Genomic DNA, 13,990 nt, shown 5'->3' with positions numbered 1-13,990 from the left:
GGTTGGTTGGTTTGTTTTGCTTTTTAAATCAAATACTCCCCTGCTCCTAGCCTGGGAGTAGTGCAGATTTAGGGTTCTTAAATTATGCAGTATTATGAATTGTCATGCTGAAATTACACTTGATATTTTTACATATTTTTTTTCCTGAAAAACACCCAACAACCAAACAACACCCCAAACCTCAAAATACCCACCCAAACCCCAGCTAAACTTCCACGAGCAGAGCTGGGTAGCTGCATACTTGTTGAGTTATTCTTCCTGTTCTTGATACGTAGTGACTTTAATGAAAAAACACAATTAAGCTTAATATGGGGGGGATTTTTTTTTAAATAAAATTTGTTGGTGATGCTAGGAATTATCAGCTCTAAGAAGACAAATCTTTGATCACCACACACTTTTTCTTGTTAAATAATGGATGTACCAGATGATTGAGAAGGTTGTGGAACTTTTATGTAAAGACGCGTTTAAGAAGGCGGTCTACCAATATGTATCAGATTGCAGCTTTTATTATATTGAAGAAAAAGTAGTTAATTAAAGGGATGAAATAGTGTTGCTATAACTATAGATATTAATGTGAGAGGTTATATTACAACCTGGGAATATCATTGTTTAATTTTATATTAGAAAATTTGCTCCCAAATTACTCCCAGGTACATTCTATATTGTAAACTGTGCACTGATGGCCATTGCACCGCCAATCTTAAATTCATACATAAGGACTAGAAGGAATAGGGATATCATAAAGCTTCTGTCATTTCAATGTTTCAGAGGAAGTGTAAGAATTGAACCAAAAGCCCAGACTTTCATTCAGGCTTGCTATTAGTTTTCTGTTCAGTTTCCTTGTTTTCCCCCACCTTTTAAATGCGTATCAGGCTTGCTGTTGAGCAGCTAGTAGGAGCAGGAGCGCAGCTGCCCTTGCTTTCTTCTAACTGCTCATCTTGCTTCCACGTTCCCCTAGTGATACTCTCCCTTTCTGTTTTGTAACACAGTTGAGGTTCTTGAAGGGTTTCCATACACACACTGAGAACCTGAATTTGTACGTTCTGGCATAGAACATGCAACTTCTTTGCTAATACCCTGAGTTTTCAGCACTGGAGCATGAGGCCATAGAATTCTCACTACCTGAGAAAGGGGGAAAAGAGGAGCAAGAGCAAATTAAAATGCAGTGTTTCATTACCTAGAAGAGCTTAATAGATTTGCTTTTGAGTGTTGGATATAGCTGAAGGTAAACTGCTTTTGTTAAATGCCTGAATTTTTCCTTCTCCAGCACAAGGAATAGTGATTACTTTTAGTTTCAGATGGTATTTACTGTATACATGATGTTAATGATGAAATACTGTTGATGCTTATCATGTGGTGATACTTGGAATCAAACCAAGTGGGTAAGTGGGACCACAGCAGCATGTCTTTGAAGTACACTTAGCTGGATGCTGTTGTGTTTGTTCATATTCTTTTGCAATCCATGCTTTGGAGTTCATTTTTTCTGTAAAGAACAAAGCCTTTATACTGGTACCTGGAGCGGAGTGGGAAGCAGCTTTGCAAAATGGTTCGTAACAATTAATTACTGAAAAATTGTTTATTAAACTCCACTAATAGTTCTCATTTATATAAAATTAAATGTGCACACAACAAAAAGCAGAATTTGAGAACTAACTAGAAGTAAATTGGTGTAGTTTCACCATATTCGGCATCTAACAGAATGTAAATGGGAAGTGAAACATCAGCATGTGAAAGTAGCGAAGAAAATAGACTACACAGAAGGGATCACAAGAAACAGAAATCACGAGTAATCCTATTAGTAATGTTTTGAGTAACTAATTAATTGTGATGAGATCTTTGCAGAGCCGAGATGAAGACTCACTGTTTTATTTCTGTACTTTAAATACAAGGAAATATTTATTCATTTAGTAACTTTTGGGTGGAACCAGTAGGGGTTTTTTGCAGTGTTTTTGCATCTGACACACTAGTGAGTAGTAAATGCATCAGCAATAAGGGCCATATTCATGTATCCTGAGTTCTGAGGAAATGCCTGGTCAGTGAGAGCTATTCACCTTAAGGCTTTCAGAGTTTGAGCCAGAGGGAGATCGTGGAGAAGGACTTCTTCATAAACTTCAGCATGTCTGAAAATGGCCCTGAGCTCATTAAATCAATATAAGATTTCTTTATCAAAAAATAATGGCATGGAGGTAATTTTATTCCTTAGCAATTCCTGGTGTTCTGTGTTATGCTGAATAGTTAACTTAGCTTTGAAAGTAGGCTTTAAAAACAAAGTATGGGGCATAATTGTGGTGTGATACAGGACCAAAAGAGCCAGTGCCTAACTGACATTTCCCAGGTACAGCAAATGCTGTGCTGCTGGTAATCAATGCCCCCCTCCCTGAGGCTTCTGTTTTGAAATACTGTGTTAGATGTAGTGAAAACCCATGCAGAATCAAATTCTTTATTATTGCTTGCAATCCATTTCGGTATTCAGAAAGGTGAATTGCAGTAGTGTGACTGCTGAGGGAGCACAGTGCTTGCTGACCAGCTGAGTGGCCGTTCATTAACTGTTGCAAACATCTCTGTAGATATCACAAGGTCTTGTGCGGGGTGGTGGGTTTGTTTGCACCTGCCTGAACTACTGTGCAGCGGTTGTTAGCTCAGCCTCCAGCCTTTGAGCTTCACGCTGTGTGTGTGTGTGCATGTGCGTGCACGTCTAGGTATGGATTTCTTGGGAGAGGAGCACTGCTCTGTGACCATGGCTTCTAATTCTTTACTTCTGTGAACCAGGTGTAGAAAAACTGCAGCACTGCCTGGAGGTGCAAGTGATCTGTGGGCTCTGAGACAAGGTGGACAACTATCTATCTACAAATCAACCTTAGCTGTTGATTTCTTTGTCACCAGCTTTGGAGTTTCTGAACCAGTTGGGTAATCGCTTATGCACCCAACGGGAAATGAGTTGTCAAATGAGTAGCACTTTCCTCCATGTTTATGAATCAATGTAAAGCAAATCTAAGCACTTGTTTGTGAGTCATCCGAAATAATAAAAACACTGCTGTTTTTAGAAAATAGTCACATGCAGCCTAGAACTTTGTGCTTTTTGAACTATAGAGCAGCCTCGGATCTAGTACATTCTCCAGCCTGGAATCTCTTCTAGGATGTGTGGTATTTTGCAGTTGTCACTGTAAGTTATCAGCATGGCAGCCAGCTCTCTAATGCTGAGCACATTTGCAGGGTTTCCCCACTTACAGAGACTTTGCTAATCTTGATTTCAGCACACTACTCTCAAATCGGGGAATGTTTGTTTGACCAACAGAGTGAGAGGAAAAATTTGCCATCTACTAGAGTCTTTTTTTGTTGTTAAGCTTCATGAACAGTGATGTCTTTCCGTTCTGCTTTGCCCAGAGGCATTTCTTTTGAAGGTGGCAGAGTGGAAGAAACATGGCTGAATCATTTGGGGAAAATAAACATGAATTATTTTTGTTTAGGTTTTTGTTGTTTGATCCTGACTTGTGGAGGTGATGATGCCTTGTCATCTGGAAGCATCTGTGCTTTGCTCCTTTAGTTGCAAGTCCTTTATTTTCCAGTGCCAGTAAGAACTGTAAGATTGTCATTTGCCTCACAGTTTCAACGATACCGAGATCTAAACTACAGTGGGTAGGAGGATTAGTGGGTTACTTAACCCTGAGCACCATCAAGATACATCACTGTGAAAGAGCGATTTGCTTTCCCCACACCCTCCCCTTAAATTTCCATGTCAGTAACTGACACGCTGTTAGAAATCAGTGTCAAAATAAAGAGTTGATGAAAACCTGCAATGTCTTTTTAGTATTGTCTTACAGTTCTAAAGTGAAAGGAATTCAGCAGCGTGTGTAACAAAGTAAAAAAATTTATTGTAAAATTGATTTATTGTAAAGCATAATAGTATGTGCTTGTGTGGAGTATAAATTTCTTTTAAACAAGCCTGTTGGACACTGCAGGGGATTTCACAGAGGTGAGCCATAGCTTGGTGGGGCTGGCTCTCTGGGAAGAGTGGGCACGGCTTCGTTAGAGGGCAACTCATTGCAGTGGAGTAAAGAGCTCCTACTCTGAATCACTGACTGGATAAATGTAATTATGATATAGAGTTCTTAATGAAGACATGACTGAATTTACATGTTTCTAACTGTTACCTGTTTAACTTAAAGAATAACACTGACCCACATCTTTTAGTTATTCATGAAAATGCTCTGTGGTCTTTGTTTTGTCCATCTTGAGAAAAAAGAAAGGCTATAATTTGACTTGTAGTTCTGACGTCGATCTCTCTTTGCAACTCATTTGGCTTAGAGCTTGGTTTTCAGCAGTTTCTGTCTCTGCTGGGGTTTTCTTTGGTGGTGTGGTTTTTTTTTTTTTGTTTTTTTTTTTTTTTTTTAAATTTTCTGTGGGTATTTGTACGTGATGAGAGCTTGTAGCTATATGCCTGATTTGTTTTGGTTGAAAAGATTTTATACAAGATACGTAGGTTTTGTAGAGCAATTGTGTTCTGCATTTTAAAGTGACACATTTCAGAAAAGGTTGAGGCTTTTTTTTAAAAAGGGTATTACTGGTTTTTGACCAACCACCAACACCTGTGAAAGTAGAACGTAAGGAAGAACACTGCTGTGCGTACACTGTGCATTAGCAATAAAATATTTTGTCGCTTGATATTACTGCAGAAATATATGCCACCTTTAAAAGGTTAAAACTGGTCTCTGTTGTTGATGAGATTATGGACACTGCATAATTAGGATGGTGCTTATGTATAGTTCTACTGTTTGGATCAGTTTGCATGCAACACTGCAATATATAGGAAATAATTTTTTCAGATTCAGGGTTTAACTTGCATTTTCAACATTTACGCCAAGATGTACAGTATGTGGAAGTCAGAAGTTGCTGTGATTTAGCCAAATGTGCATGGCGGCAAGTTCTTTTTCTCACTGTTTTCTGTTTCTTTCTCACTGTTTCTCACAGGCTTAGTTACTGATAGTGAAAATTCTTGGAGAATTTTGTGCCTATTATTGTTGAAACTTAAGACTGTAGAAGGAGGGAAAAGAACGTTGCTTTATATTTCTCAGTATTTTTTTCATTTGAAGATATTTAGTGTATTTACTGACGGTTAATCCTCGTCTTGTCTCGGACTTGGTGAAATGGTGAGTTTCTTCATTGCTGAGTGGATGCTACAGCAGCTAATTCAGCTTGACATTTGCTTGTCCATTCTTCAGTGCTATTGAGAGCATGAAATGCATGAGACAACTTTGAGGTAGCTGAAGAGGTGAACCAAAAGCTGTGAAATACCCTAGCTATACGTTTCTCTATGTGTCGCTGTCCAAAACATCTGCTAGTGTTCTCAGTGCTGTTCCTGATGTCTTCCTCAATGCATTCTTCCAGAGTAGATTTATTTGCAGAGAGGAAGATACTCAAGAAACTGCTCTATCATGTCATTCAACCCACTCAGAGTTCCTTATCCTAAAGCAAACCCAGAGCATCCTCTCTAACGAATGGTTTCTTTGTCTGCTTTGGCAGAATTCACAGAGGAGCCTGGCTGATGCATCTGGGACTTGTTATAGAGCAGAAGACCACAGGGCCACAATTAGCCCAGTAATTTCTATGTGGCACCTTTATATTGCTTATTTTTCTTTTTTGTTCCCGCCCCCCCCCCCCTTTTCTTTGCAAGTGGCCTACTTCCCTGGCTTACAACTGTTCCTGTTTTACATTAGATGCCACACAGGAATTTCAGGCAAAGTTTGTTGTACATTTCCCCCCTTTCTTCCCTTGTGGTACAGTATTTTTGGTCATACATTCATAACTGTTTTTGGGGCCAGAAAGAAGTATAGAGGGTGTAGAAAGTTTTACTGTATTGCCACAGCCATTTTGATTGCCAGCAAACGATTTTATGATTCCTGAATTACTTTGTAGGACTTGTTTCCCCCCCCCCCCCCCCCCCCAACAGTTATGATTTGCATGAAAACGGTATCTAAGTAATAAAGGTGTATACTGAAAGGAGTCACAAAAATGATTATTCTGCACAATACAACTTCTCATGCAGAAGTTGCAAGTTGAAATGGAATAGAATTTCTGTTAGGTCCCTGGTGGCACTTTCTGCAGTAAGTGGTATGGCTGTGGACCCAGGGGCAGGGGCCCAAGGTGGTTCTGTGTGATGCTTTTGGCTGAGCTCACTGTCAACAGAGACCCATGAAGGAGGCCCTGCTGGTACCATCCAGGTGACAGTTCTGCTTTTCCCGTGTTGCCCAGAAAGATGCAGTGGGGAAAAGGTGTGTGCTGTTTGTGTTCCCTGCTTGAGGCAGTTGCTTCAGGTCTTTCTGATCTTTATTCTGTTCCCAGAGGTTATTCTTCCGTATTTCTTGTAGTTGGGCGTTCTCACTACCTGTTTATGGTAGTTAAAGGGCCAGCAGAGTTTGTACCTTGGTCTGTTAGTCAGTATAGCTGCCAGCCTTGGAAAAATGTTCCGCTCGTGCTTTGAAGGCAGCAAGTGTACTGGCATATGAAAGGTTGACCGTGATGTGATCTGCAGTTATATGATAACCATCTCTCCTAACCTCTCTTCTGCTGGTTTGAAAAACAAGAAGTGTTGATTAGCTGGAAAATAAAGCTGCACACTGTCATCCTGTAATTATTTGTTTCTAATGCTTGAATACAGTAGCAGGTGGTTTGTATGCATCAGAAACGTTTGAAGGTCTGGAGGGCTAGCCATTCCCCTGGCTATCCCCAGTGTACAGTCGGTTGCAGAGGACCAGCAGGAAGCCTGTTGTCAATGTCATGTTGGAATTGCAGTGGAAATGCAAACTACTGTGAGAATAGAGGGGGGGAAAAGGACAGAGAGCTGTAGGGAAGCGAGCAGAAATCTGGCAGGAAAGAGACTGTGGAGAACACAGGAACTGATAAACTGTGACAGGAGCTGTTCACGATGTACTGACTTGTTAAACATGTACAATTTAGGGACCCTGAGTATTTTCTGGGCTTTATGCTTGTGCCCAGCTCTTGTATCAGACACCAGTGCATTGACCACTGTGCTAATACACGTTTCTTTTATTTCTTAACCAAATTCTGAGTAAGGCATGAGGACCATTAGCTCTCCTTGCCTTGCTAATGTCTTGGAGATGCATACAGCGCAGGAGGTTGACTGTTTAAGATGGGGGTGATTTGAAGCACGATGGGAACCAAGCAGCTGTCTCCTGTTCCAGGTCACAGTTCGCCCTATGTGGTGTGAAGAGAAAGGAAAGAATGAGACAGAAGAAGGCTCGGAGCAGAAATTTCAGTGCTAATGTGACTGCCTGCTTTCTCCTCTGGTATTTACTTCACCAAGTGCATTTCATTTTTTCTAGTGCCAACTCTGTGTGTGTGTGTGTGTGTTTCAAATGCACTTTTAGTCAAGAAATCTGACAACACATCTGTGTTACATTTTTCCCATTTATGAACTTAATAAAAAGGATAGATAGTATGGTATAGGGAAGGAATAGGGTCACAGTTTTTTCCAGTGTATCAGTGCTGACATTACAAAATTAGCATTGTACATTTTGCCTGTGATTCCCGTGTTTCATTTGGGAGGGTCCTCTGTGGTTTGCCAACCTCTATGGATGTGGTTGACTGGTGAGTGGGAGAGTAAGTTCATATTGTAATACCAGCAGTGGCATATATGCACTTTCAAAACGCCGTTCTTTGCTGTGCTGGTAGGTTTCTCGTGAAAGGTTTCCTGTGAATTTAGAGTGGTGTGTTAGGCTCCCACCATCTGACTTGTCATCACATGACTAGTTAGCCACAGACATCTAGAAGATTGGGATGTCCAGTGTTGCGTTAAAATAACATCCTGCTTCTGCCCCATGTTATGGTACTTCAGACATACACTGTGTCTCCCTCCCTCCCCTCCCCTCCTTTGAGGGGCCACAGATCATAAAAGATTGCTTCCGCAGGTGGAAGTTCTGGAAGCAATGACTATTTATCTTCTATCTATATAGTATGATGCGTTTCACACCCTGTCCCAAGCGCCTGCCTTCTGGCCACTAGCTTTTGATTCTGATTTTTCTGACTCCATAAGCACAAGTTTGACATGGCTGTCAACATTAATGCCAGACTGGTACTTCAGCATTGGTTCTAAGAAATTCACACTGTTCCTTTGTCCTTGCAATTTCTAAATTGTGTAAGGCTGCCTTCATTTTTCTCTAGTCTTTCATTTTGTCTGTTGCCTGCTGTAGGCTCCTGGGCTTTAATCGTGAGAGGTTTCTGAACTGGTTCATACCTTTATGTACCACATTGTTGTTTTCAAAAGGTTGTGCGTGGTGCGGTAACAATTCTTTCAGACTTAAACAGATGGGGCAGCAACTATTTTCCCCTCAAAGCCACTGAATAAATATAAGTTGCTTCACAGTGCTCTACATGCTGATCCACAGAGAGGTTCTGCTCCGTGTGGGACGGAGGGAATGATAGTTCCTGATCGCTGTATGGAATTGTGTCCCTACAAGCACTGTGTGGACTGCTTGGTGTGGTTTAGAAAAAGAATTGTTTGTAGGAGGAGGAATGTAGTTACATGCCTTGTGTTTTGTGGCTTAGCCTACAAACCTGTAGATAATATCAGTGCAAACTGATAGCACTACTTTGTTCTCAATGGGGTTTTAAATTATTTTTTGTTTATTTCAGTTTGGTGAGAGTCTGGTTTGCAAGGTAGAGTTAAATGGAGATGATACCTTGGCTTTGTGGCTGCATTTTGTCCTGTACATCTGCAGGATGTTGGTAGGGGGAGATGTGTTGAACCTTTCTCCTGCTGCTTCACAAGTTGAAATCTGAATAGGAAGATGGGATCACTTGTGTCATCAACTCAGATTCTCCACAATAGAACTACAGATGGCATTACACTTAAAAACCCACACCAACAAACAACCAACAAAACAAAAACCACCAAAAAACCCTCACCAGCTTACAGCCAAGTGTAAAAGAAAAGATGTGGTTAGGAGAGCAAAGGCAACTCTGATTCCCTTTCTTTTGTCTTTAATTACAGTGGATGGCTGTTGATCTCATCGACATTGAGCATACAAAAATTTACAAATATTTGTGGCAACTAAAAAATGTTTTTGGCTACGTAATTCATGATTATGATGCCTGTATTGTTAAAATTACATATTTTTTTCCTTTTTTTACTTTCTGGTAACTGAGTGAGTATTTGACATTCGTTTGTTAGATTGTGTAATGTGAATATGGTACTGTAGTATCCAAAGATTAGATATTAGAGTTAATTAGACACTTCTGCACGAAAAAGTTTATGGAGCTATTAAACCAACTATAAATTGCTGGTTTTCTTATTTGGTTAATTACATTATGTTGTGTTTTGCTTCTTTAGGTCACATTTAGGTCACCTTGCAGAACCTTCCGAGAAAACAAGGGTTATAGTAAGAAAGCGATGTTTAATAGCACTATCTTCACTACACAGTCAGACTGAAACAGGAACAGGTTGTCTGGAGTAAGTATTACGGGTTGTGGTTGGCTGTTTTGGTGGGTTTTTGTTTGTTCTGGGTTTTTTTTTTTTTCTTCCTGTAAACTCAGTAGCATAGTTATTAGGCTATTATTGTATTTAAATTTGTTATAATTGCTTTTAAAATAAATCCATCAGTGACTCCATACTTGATTTCAGTTGATCAGCTGGTAATGGACACTCTTTTGGACTCTTAGTGAAGCGTCTCCCATCTTGAAAGCAATTGTGTTTTATGAAATTTAGATGGGCTTAGGATTTTTCTCTGACTCCTGTGTATTCTGGGTATGGTTTTGAGCGGGAAGCAGCCTAGTGTCGATGTACTTACATATAACCCCAGATTTGCTGGGAAAAGTTAAAGCCCTGCCTGTATCTTCCAGGGAATTTGAAAATATAGTTGTTTTTTTGTCAGTAACTTTTCCCTCCTGGCTCTTCCTGTGTGACATTCATATTTTTGTTGTCTGTTTGTCTTGTATTGCAGTTTCATCATCCATCAAACTAGGATAAGTCTTTAGTTATGGATCTCAGATATGTCTTTTCTTTGCTGTTTGTAGGTAACTTGTAGCTTTTGTAAATTCTAGACTGTGACATGTCTGTCTCATTTATGCTACATGAAGCTTAACTACCTAACTCGGGGACTGTGGATTGCATCTTTTGGTAGTAGATACCTAAACATTTATATACTGACGCAGTGTAATTCTTAATTTCTTTGTGCTTCACTTGCTTGAGATGGGATATGTTATCATTTTTCTGTCACCTAGTTTGCATCAGATTGTAAAATGTTTAAACATATTCTCGTAGGGGTTAGAAACTGGGAAAAATCTGCAGCATTTTCTGTCTGATGCAGATTTTACCCATGCTGTGTGATACATTCATGTAATTCTGCAGGAGTCATTGGAAAGGTACTTGAATGCATAGTTAGGAATGAAAAATATCTGGCCATTAGAACTGAAGGGGAGTGGAAGATGGTTTTAGTGTGCAAGAAGTATATTTTGACATATTGCTTTATTGCCAAGAGGAAATGACTCTTCTTAGCTTCTTCTTTAAAAAGGGATGTGTACATGGTGTCATAATTTGGGCAGAAAAATGTCTGTGAAACCTAGTCAGACAAGCTAAACTTCCTACTTGGTATTTTTCCAAGGTGTTTTTAACTGGCAGGTTTGGATTTATAACTTTTTTTAAAGGCAGGAAATTTTTATAAAATTTTAATTAAATGTGGATTTGAAGAGGTCAATGTGTGTGCTAGTTCCCTTTCTGTAAGTACTTGAAGCAAATGCTCCAATTTTAAGTCAGCACATGTAAATTTGTATCGGTTCCTGATCTAGGCCATATGTCAAGTGACAGGTAAATATACCGGTGAGAGGTTCTTGTAGCACCTGATATTTGAATTCTGGCTTCTGAAGTTTTCAGAAACTGTGTTTTGTGAAGTTATTTGTCTTTAACTGACTCACCAGACAACACAGTAGAAATACAGGCACCTGTTACAATGTCCTAATAAAATAACACCTATTTGCTCCTTACACACTATTTTGACAAGTTAATTCTTGACTCCAGTAATCAAGTTACTGAAATGGTTGGGCAATAGAGTTGAAACTGAGCTATTCAAACAAAGGAAATTAAAAATGTCTACTGGAGGCAGCATTAGTCATATTAAATAGTCATATGCAGGCTTATTGCAGGCACAAAACTTGCTCATGGTTTTAGCGGCCAGTGAACTTTTCAGATGCTGTAACCTAAGATTGATTCTAATTTTTCCTTTTTGCGGAAATATTTTTTGAACCCTTTTTGTTTGTTTGTTTGGATTTGGACATTTGAGTATGCTTGTACAGGTTTCAGTCATCACAAAGTATTTTGCGATTGACATCTTTCATTGAAGTAGTAAAACAATTAAAATAAAGTCTGAGTAGTGTCTATATTCAAGATAAAAAGCCAAGTGGAGTTCTCACAGTGTTTTAAAAGAAGGAAAGGAGACAAAGATCTTTTACTAGAGATTTCCACTGCCTGAAGGAGGCTGATTATAGAGAAGATATGGCCACGTGTCTGCAAGGTGGAGGGAAAGATAGAATGCAAGTGGCAGAATGTGCAAGTTGCAACAAAAGAAATTCCAGTTGCACAGGAGGAAAAAAAAAATCACTATGAAGGTGGTTAAGCACTGGAGTGGGTTGCTCATGGAGACTTTTAAAAATTAACTGTGCGAACTCTTAAGCAATGTGCTTTAACTTCAGTGTTGAAACTGATCTTGGGAGCAGATGAGTCCCACAGGTCCCTTCCGACCTAAATTAGTCTGTGATTCTTAGATAATCTTAATTATTTTTGGTCCTTATGATGAATGGCCAGGACTACTTTTGACTTTATTACCATTAACTTCATGACAAAAGCATTGTTTGTGTGCAGTTTTTAGGATTGTTCTTTTCTACCAAATGGCATTGTATTTCAAGTTGACTTATAAATAAGTGTAATTAAAAAGGTGTATAAAATATGTTTAAATATTTGCATTAGACTTGAATTGTTGGCTTTCTTTCAATGCTTGTTCAGCATTAAACAGTCCTGTTCATATAACAAACAGCTGTGAAACAGCCACCTCTGAATCCGTATAGTGGGTGACATTGAAGCTGGTGTTGGAAGAAAACTAAGTGCAAAAATACAGACCAGATTGCTCTGTGTAAGAAACCAGCCCGGTCAGGAAGAATGTCTGATGGAGGATGTAAATTATTATTTTATTTTTTCCTTAAAGGGCATCTTTTTAGCTTTTAATATCCATAGCATCTCTGTATATGAGACTTAAGCACAGTCTGCTTATGTGACGGCTCTGTGTTTTGGTCTGTGTGCTCTCCTTTTTGGACAAAATTTCACTCCTCGTTAGTTTTCCACTCTTTAATTATTTCACTTTTTTACCTCTCTTTCTAGATGCATACAATCTGTCTGCTGGAGAATAACCCTCTTTCCTAGAGGTTTTGATTGAAATATCAGAAATAATTGAAAAGTGAATCTTTTAGTCCCTGTGTGAAGAAGTATCTATATATAGGAAAACCTCAATTTCTAGTCTTAACTTTTTTTATAGTAGAAAGTCATTAGCTCATAATTTAGAGACTTAACATTTTGAGAGCTGAAAGAAATAGTGAGCTGCTGGTAACACTTAATGGTCTAAGTCCCTTTGTACAATTCAAAAGGAGAGGAAATACTAACCATACATTTATGTATTTGAATGTATTGTGAATGGAATATTTCCTTGTCTTTTCCTCTGTGTTTACAGTGGGACAAGTAATTACTCTTGAGTGGTAGAACAGATGAGAAAATACTGGGGAGCAGAACTAATACTTATTTAGTATTTCCTAGTTTTTTTGTTAAGACTATTAAGAATTCCTGTATAATTATTTCATAGCAATGTGGGGAGAGAGACCCTACAGTTTACTTAATACAGTAAATCAATAAGAGCACAACTCCAGATAATTAATGCATCTTTTCAAATTCATGACAGACACATTACATGCTTGAATAATAGCTTGAGCTGTTATAATGCCAGGCCTTTAGGCTGTAGTTTTACCTGCATTTGTTAGAATGAGCTTAAGAACTGTAAAGTGGCAACCCAGCCCTGGGGGCTGGAAGAAGCTGTCACTCTTCCTCCACCACTCATCCTGCTTCTATTTACATCTTCACTTTGCTGGCACAAGCAGTTATGCAGCTTTGTAGGAAATTGTCTGACTCACCTGTGTTAAAATGACATCTTTATTTTTGGTTAAAAGGTTCTTCTGGGCTGAGGTTGAGCTCTTTGTCCTCCTTTCCCTTGCAGTCTGACTGTCCAGTCCTCTTTCTTCCCTTGTGCCAGCTACATTCACCTTTTTTGTTAAGCTTGATTTTTTTTTTATTGTTTAAAATATCCATGTGAGCATTCCATCATTGAAATGTTTAGTAGAACCTTTTTCTAATATTAGAACTCAACATATCCTAAGACTTCATGCTAACTTTCCCTTAGTACATAAAATTATCTACAGTGATCTGGATTATCAAAAGCAAATTATCTAGGTTGTGAACTAACCCGGTCTAATCTTCTCTCAAATCATCATCAGTCTCACTTTACTCTCCTGGAGCATGCTATACAGAATGCATTGGCCTTCACGTGAGATCCCACTCTGCCTGCTGCTATTTAAAACCTGCCAAAATATCTAAGAGAGCTGTTGACACATTTTCCTAGAGGTGAGCATATGAGATGTTCTCACAGCCCAGTTGACGTAGAATGCTGAATTACTTGACTTCTGCTTCATTTGAGCTTCTTTCCTTCTTGTCTCCCTGACTCTGTTGGTTGAGGTGTCAAATTAACTGTTACTTACATGACAGTGCTCTTATAATCTGCTGTTTTCTTCCATTTCTTTATATTCTTTATATTCAGAACTGGAATCCATTGAGCTGAAAGGGGATGTTTTGTTATAGTGGCCCCAGCTTCAGTGTGATCCCTGATCAAAAGCTTCTAAAGACAATTTCAGGCAGTAGCATTTAAATGTGAAAGAAGTCTTTATT

The 13,990-nt window shown here is 39.0% G+C and overlaps 1 protein-coding gene across 13 annotated transcripts in view; it reads left to right on the top strand.

The window, feature by feature from the left end:
* PIK3CB (phosphatidylinositol-4,5-bisphosphate 3-kinase catalytic subunit beta) overlaps positions 1–13,990 on the top strand; it is a 101,268-nt gene that overhangs the window by 34,036 nt on the left and 53,242 nt on the right. For 8 of the 13 annotated variants that reach the window (XM_055816940.1, XM_027779519.2, XM_027779516.2 and 5 more), the window contains one exon: positions 9,347–9,466. The exons of the other annotated variants lie outside the window; for them this stretch is intronic. The gene's annotated coding sequence lies outside the window, so the exon portion shown is untranslated. The remainder of the gene's footprint in view (positions 1–9,346; positions 9,467–13,990) is intronic. 13 annotated transcript variants of the gene reach the window in all.

Source organism: Falco peregrinus, chromosome 12, assembly GCF_023634155.1.
Source record: "Falco peregrinus isolate bFalPer1 chromosome 12, bFalPer1.pri, whole genome shotgun sequence".
Classification (NCBI taxonomy): domain Eukaryota; kingdom Metazoa; phylum Chordata; class Aves; order Falconiformes; family Falconidae; genus Falco; species Falco peregrinus.
This window is presented reverse-complemented; position numbering and strand designations above follow the sequence as displayed.